Source organism: Osmia lignaria, unplaced genomic scaffold, assembly GCF_051020975.1.
Source record: "Osmia lignaria lignaria isolate PbOS001 unplaced genomic scaffold, iyOsmLign1 scaffold0013, whole genome shotgun sequence".
NCBI lineage: Eukaryota > Metazoa > Arthropoda > Insecta > Hymenoptera > Megachilidae > Osmia > Osmia lignaria.
In genome coordinates this window covers 7,110,814-7,118,456 of record NW_027478167.1, presented here as the reverse complement: position 1 = coordinate 7,118,456, position 7,643 = coordinate 7,110,814, and positions in this window count along the sequence as shown.

The window sequence follows — 7,643 nt, the reverse complement described above, 5'->3', positions numbered from 1 at the left end:
TGTGCAGAAGAAGAACAACAAGAAGAAGAAATATCTCGAAATATGTCCGTCAGGCCCCTTCCCTTGAGATATATCTGCAAATATCTCGGAAACGAAGCGAGCTATGGCAAAATGTTAAGAGACCTTTTTTGTAGAGAATTTTGTTTCCTACAATTTATGTTCTATGATATTTTTTGGTCAGAAGCGTAGTTTTCGAGATATATCGAGATATTTAAAAGTTCCAAAGCCGCACCAACATAATAGAGATACAGAAACACCGTGGCCCCTTTCTTTGAGATAACTCTGCACTAGTGCGAGCCGCAAATGCCACTTCCAGCTTAGCTGTGCAGAAGAAGAACAACAAGAAGAAGAAATATCTCGAAATATGTCCGTCAGGCCCCTTCCCTTGAGATAAATCTGCAAATATCTCGGAAACGAAGCGAGCTATGGCAAAATGTTGAGAAACCTTTTTTGTAGAGAATTAAGTTTCCTACGTTTTATGTTCTATGATATTTTTTGATCAGATGCGTAGTTCTCGAGATATATCAAGATATTTAAAAGTTCCGAAGCCGCACCAACATAATAGAGATACAGAAACACCGTGGCCCCTTTCTTTGAGATAACTCTGCACTATTGCGAGCTGCAAATGCCACTTCCAGCTTAGCTGTGCAGAGGAAGAACAACAAGAAGAAGAAATATCTCGAAATATGTCCGTCAGGCCAGTTCCTTTGAGCTGAATCTGCAAATATCTCGGAAACGAAGCGAGCTATGGCAAAATGTTAAGAGACCTTTTTTGTAGAGAATTAAGTTTCCTACAATTTATCTTCTATGATATTTTCTGATCAGATGCGTAGTTCTCGAGATATATCAAGATATTTAAAAGTTCCGAAGCCGCACCAACATAATAGAGATACAGAAACACCGTGGCCCCTTTCTTTGAGATAACTCTGCACTATTGCGAGCCGCAAATGCCACTTCCAGCTTAGCTGTGCAGAAGAAGAACAACAAGAAGAAGAAATATCTCAAAATATGTCCGTCAGGCCCCTTCCCTTGAGATAAATCTGCAAATATCTCGGAAACGAAGAGAGCTATGGCAAAATGTTAAGAGACCTTTTTTGTAGAGAATTAAGTTTCCTACTTTTTATGTTCTATGATATTTTTTGATCTGATGCGTAGTTCTCGAGATATATCAAGATATTTAAAAGTTCCGAAGCCGCACCAACATAATAGAGATACAGAAACACCGTGGCCCCTTTCTTTGAGATAACTCTGCACTATTGCGAGCTGTAAATGCCACTTCCAGCTTAGCTGTGCAGAAGAAGAACAACAAGAAGAAGAAATATCTCGAAATATGTCCGTCAGGCCCATTCCCTTGAGATAAATCTGCAAATATCTCGGAAACGAAGCGAGCTATGGTAAAATGTTAAGAGACCTTTTTTGTAGAGAATTAAGTTTCCTACTTTTTATGTTCTATGATATTTTTTGATCAGATGCGTAGTTCTCGAGATATATCAAGATATTTAAAAGTTCCGAAGCCGCACCAACATAATAGAGATACAGAAACACCGTGGCCCCTTTCTTTGAGATAACTCTGCACTATTGCGAGCTGCAAATGCCACTTCCTGCTTAGCTGTGCAGAGGAAGAACAACAAGAAGAAGAAATATCTCGAAATATGTCCGTCAGGCCAGTTCCTTTGAGCTGAATCTGCAAATATCTCGGAAACGAAGCGAGCTATGGCAAAATGTTAAGAGACGTTTTTTGTAGAGAATTATGTTTCCTACAATTTATGTTCTATGATATTTTTTGATCAGAAGCGTAGTTTTCGAGATATATCGAGATATTTAAAAGTTCCGAAGCCGCACCAACATAATAGGGATACAGAAACACCGTGGCCCCTTTCTTTGAGATAACTCTGCACTATTGCGAGCTGTAAATGCCACTTCCAGCTTAGCTGTGCAGAAGAAGAACAACAAGAAGAAGAAATATCTCGAAATATGTCCGTCAGGCCCCTTCCCTTGAGATATATCTGCAAATATCTCGGAAAGGAAGCGAGCTATGGCAAAATGTTAAGAGACCTTTTTTGTAGAGAATTAAGTTTCCTACTTTTTATGTTCTATGATATTTTTTGATCTGATGCGTAGTTCTCGAGATATATCAAGATATTTAAAAGTTCCGAAGCCGCACCAACATAATAGAGATACAGAAACACCGTGGCCCCTTTCTTTGAGATAACTCTGCACTATTGCGAGCTGTAAATGCCACTTCCAGCTTAGCTGTGCAGAAGAAGAACAACAAGAAGAAGAAATATCTCGAAATATGTCCGTCAGGCCCCTTCCCTTGAGATATATCTGCAAATATCTCGGAAACGAAGCGAGCTATGGCAAAATGTTAAGAGACCTTTTTTGTAGACAATTATGTTTCCTACAATTTATGTTGTATGATATTTTTTGATCAGAAGCGTAGTTTTCGAGATATATCGAGATATTTAAAAGTTCCGAAGCCGCACCAACATAATAGAGATACAGAAACACCGTGGCCCCTCTCTTTGAGATAACTCTGCACTATTGCGAGCTGGAAATGCCACTTTCAGTTTAGCTGTGCAGAAGAAGAACAACAAGAAGAAGAAATATCTCGAAATATGTCCGTTAGGCCCCTTCCCTTGAGATAAATCTGCAAATATCTCGGAAACGAAGCGAGCTATGGCAAAATGTTTAGAGACCTTTTTTGTAGAGAATTATGTTTCCTACTTTTTATGTTCTATGATATTTTTTGATCAGACGCGTAGCTCTCGAGATATATCAAGATATTTAAAAGTTCCGAAGCCGCACCAACATAATAGAGATACAGAAACACCGTGGCCCCTCTCTTTGAGATAACTCTGCACTATTGCGAGCTGGAAATGCCACTTCCAGTTTAGCTGTGCAGAAGAAGAACAACAAGAAGAAGAAATATCTCGAAATATGTCCGTTAGGCCCCTTCCCTTGAGATAAATCTGCAAATATCTCGGAAACGAAGCGAGCTATGGCAAAATGTTAAGAGACCTTTTTTGTAGAGAATTATGTTTCCTACTTTTTATGTTCTATGATATTTTTTGATCAGAAGCGTAGTTTTCGAGATATATCGAGATATTTAAAAGTTCCGAAGCCGCACCAACATAATAGAGATACAGAAACACCGTGGCCCCTTTCTTTGAGATAACTCTGCACTATTGCGAGCTGCAAATGCCACTTCCTGCTTAGCTGTGCAGAGGAAGAACAACAAGAAGAAGAAATATCTCGAAATATGTCCGTCAGGCCAGTTCCTTTGAGCTGAATCTGCAAATATCTCGGAAACGAAGCGAGCTATGGCAAAATGTTAAGAGACGTTTTTTGTAGAGAATTATGTTTCCTACAATTTATGTTCTATGATATTTTTTGATCAGAAGCGTAGTTTTCGAGATATATCGAGATATTTAAAAGTTCCGAAGCCGCACCAACATAATAGGGATACAGAAACACCGTGGCCCCTTTCTTTGAGATAACTCTGCACTAGTGCGAGCCGCAAATGCCACTTCCAGCTTAGCTGTGCAGAAGAAGTACAACAAGAAGAAGAAATATCTCGAAATATGTCCGTCAGGCCCCTTCCCTTGAGATAAATCTGCAAATATCTCGGAAACGAAGCGAGCTATGGCAAAATGTTAAGAGACCTTTTTTGTAGAGAATTAAGTTTCCTACTTTTTATGTTCTATGATATTTTTTGATCAGATGCGTAGTTCTCGAGATATATCAAGATATTTAAAAGTTCCGAAGCCGCACCAACATAATAGAGATACAGAAACACCGTGGCCCCTCTCTTTGAGATAACTCTGCACTATTGCGAGCTGGAAATGCCACTTCCAGTTTAGCTGTGCAGAAGAAGAACAACAAGAAGAAGAAATATCTCGAAATATGTCCGTTAGGCCCCTTCCCTTGAGATAAATCTGCAAATATCTCGGAAACGAAGCGAGCTATGGCAAAATGTTAAGAGACCTTTTTTGTAGAGAATTAAGTTTCCTACTTTTCATGTTCTATGATATTTTTTGATCAGATGCGTAGTTCTCGAGATATATCAAGATATTTAAAAGTTCCGAAGCCGCACCAACATAATAGAGATACAGAAACACCGTGGCCCCTTTCTTTGAGATAACTCTGCACTATTGCGAGCTGTAAATGCCACTTCCAGCTTAGCTGTGCAGAAGAAGAACAACAAGAAGAAGACATATCTCGAAATATGTCCGTCAGGCCCCTTCCCTTGAGATATATCTGCAAATATCTCGGAAACGAAGCGAGCTATGGCAAAATGTTAAGAGACCTTTTTTGTAGAGAATTAAGTTTCCTACTTTTTATGTTCTATGATATTTTTTGATCAGATGCGTAGTTCTCGAGATATATCAAGATATTTAAAAGTTCCGAAGCCGCACCAACATAATAGAGATACAGAAACAACGTGGCCCCTTTCTTTGAGATAACTCTGCAGTATTGCGAGCTGTAAATGCCACTTCCAGCTTAGCTGTGCAGGAGAAGAACAACAAGAAGAAGAAATATCTCGAAATATGTCGGTCAGGCCCCTTCCCTTGAGATATATCTGCAAATATCTCGGAAACGAAGCGAGCTATGGCAAAATGTTAAGAGACCTTTTTTGTAGAGAATTATGTTTCCTACAATTTATGTTCTATGATATTTTTTGATCAGAAGCGTAGTTTTCGAGATATATCGAGATATTTAAAAGTTCCAAAGCCGCACCAACATAATAGAGATACAGAAACACCGTGGCCCCTTTCTTTGAGATAACTCTGCACTAGTGCGAGCCGCAAATGCCACTTCCAGCTTAGCTGTGCAGAAGAAGAACAACAAGAAGAAGAAATATCTCGAAATATGTCCGTCAGGCCCCTTCCCTTGAGATAAATCTGCAAATATCTCGGAAACGAAGCGAGCTATGGCAAAATGTTGAGAGACCTTTTTTGTAGAGAATTAAGTTTCCTACTTTTTATGTTCTATGATATTTTTTGATCAGATGCGTAGTTCTCGAGATATATCAAGATATTTAAAAGTTCCGAAGCCGCACCAACATAATAGAGATACAGAAACACCGTGGCCCCTCTCTTTGAGATAACTCTGCACTATTGCGAGCTGCAAATGCCACTTCCAGCTTAGCTGTGCAGAGGAAGAACAACAAGAAGAAGAAATATCTCGAAATATGTCCGTCAGGCCAGTTCCTTTGAGCTGAATCTGCAAATATCTCGGAAACGAAGCGAGCTATGGCAAAATGTTAAGAGACGTTTTTTGTAGAGAATTATGTTTCCTACAATTTATGTTCTATGATATTTTTTGATCAGAAGCGTAGTTTTTGAGATATATCGAGATATTTAAAAGTTCCGAAGCCGCACCAACATAATAGGGATACAGAAACACCGTGGCCCCTTTCTTTGAGATAACTCTGCACTATTGCGAGCTGCAAATGCCACTTCCAGCTTAGCTGTGCAGAAGAAGAACAACAAGAAGAAGACATATCTCAAAATATGTCCGTCAGGCCAGTTCCTTTGAGCTGAATCTGCAAATATCTCGGAAACGAAGCGAGCTATGGCAAAATGTTAAGAGACCTTTTTTGTAGAGAATTATGTTTCCTACAATTTATGTTCTATGATATTTTTTGATCAGAAGCGTAGTTTTCGAGATATATCGAGATATTTAAAAGTTCCAAAGCCGCACCAACATAATAGAGATACAGAAACACCGTGGCCCCTTTCTTTGAGATAACTCTGCACTATTGCGAGCTGCAAATGCCACTTCCAGCTTAGCTGTGCAGAGGAAGAACAACAAGAAGAAGAAATATCTCCAAATATGTCCGTCAGGCCAGTTCCTTTGAGCTGAATCTGCAAATATCTCGGAAACGAAGCGAGCTATGGCAAAATGTTAAGAGACGTTTTTTGTAGAGAATTATGTTTCCTACAATTTATGTTCTATGATATTTTTTGATCAGAAGCGTAGTTTTCGAGATATATCGAGATATTTAAAAGTTCCGAAGCCGCACCAACATAATAGGGATACAGAAACACCGTGGCCCCTTTCATTGAGATAACTCTGCAGTATTGCGAGCTGTAAATGCCACTTCCAGCTTAGCTGTGCAGAAGAAGAACAACAAGAAGAAGAAATATCTCGAAATATGTCCGTCAGGCCCCTTCCCTTGAGATAAATCTGCAAATATCTCGGAAACGAAGAGAGCTATGGCAAAATGTTAAGAGACCTTTTGTGTAGAGAATTAAGTTTCCTACTTTTTATGTTGTATGATATTTTTTGATCTGATGCGTAGTTCTCGAGATATATCAAGATATTTAAAAGTTCCGAAGCCGCACCAACATAATAGAGATACAGAAACACCGTGGCCCCTTTCTTTGAGATAACTCTGCACTATTGCGAGCTGCAAATGCCACTTCCTGCTTAGCTGTGCAGAGGAAGAACAACAAGAAGAAGAAATATCTCGAAATATGTCCGTCAGGCCAGTTCCTTTGAGCTGAATCTGCAAATATCTCGGAAACGAAGCGAGCTATGGCAAAATGTTAAGAGACGTTTTTTGTAGAGAATTATGTTTCCTACAATTTATGTTCTATGATATTTTTTGATCAGAAGCGTAGTTTTCGAGATATATCGAGATATTTAAAAGTTCCGAAGCCGCACCAACATAATAGGGATACAGAAACACCGTGGCCCCTTTCTTTGAGATAACTCTGCACTAGTGCGAGCCGCAAATGCCACTTCCAGCTTAGCTGTGCAGAAGAAGTACAACAAGAAGAAGAAATATCTCGAAATATGTCCGTCAGGCCCCTTCCCTTGAGATAAATCTGCAAATATCTCGGAAACGAAGCGAGCTATGGCAAAATGTTAAGAGACCTTTTTTGTAGAGAATTAAGTTTCCTACTTTTTATGTTCTATGATATTTTTTGATCAGATGCGTAGTTCTCGAGATATATCAAGATATTTAAAAGTTCCGAAGCCGCACCAACATAATAGAGATACAGAAACACCGTGGCCCCTCTCTTTGAGATAACTCTGCACTATTGCGAGCTGGAAATGCCACTTCCAGTTTAGCTGTGCAGAAGAAGAACAACAAGAAGAAGAAATATCTCGAAATATGTCCGTTAGGCCCCTTCCCTTGAGATAAATCTGCAAATATCTCGGAAACGAAGCGAGCTATGGCAAAATGTTAAGAGACCTTTTTTGTAGAGAATTAAGTTTCCTACTTTTCATGTTCTATGATATTTTTTGATCAGATGCGTAGTTCTCGAGATATATCAAGATATTTAAAAGTTCCGAAGCCGCACCAACATAATAGAGATACAGAAACACCGTGGCCCCTTTCTTTGAGATAACTCTGCACTATTGCGAGCTGTAAATGCCACTTCCAGCTTAGCTGTGCAGAAGAAGAACAACAAGAAGAAGACATATCTCGAAATATGTCCGTCAGGCCCCTTCCCTTGAGATATATCTGCAAATATCTCGGAAACGAAGCGAGCTATGGCAAAATGTTAAGAGACCTTTTTTGTAGAGAATTAAGTTTCCTACTTTTTATGTTCTATGATATTTTTTGATCAGATGCGTAGTTCTCGAGATATATCAAGATATTTAAAAGTTCCGAAGCCGCACCAACA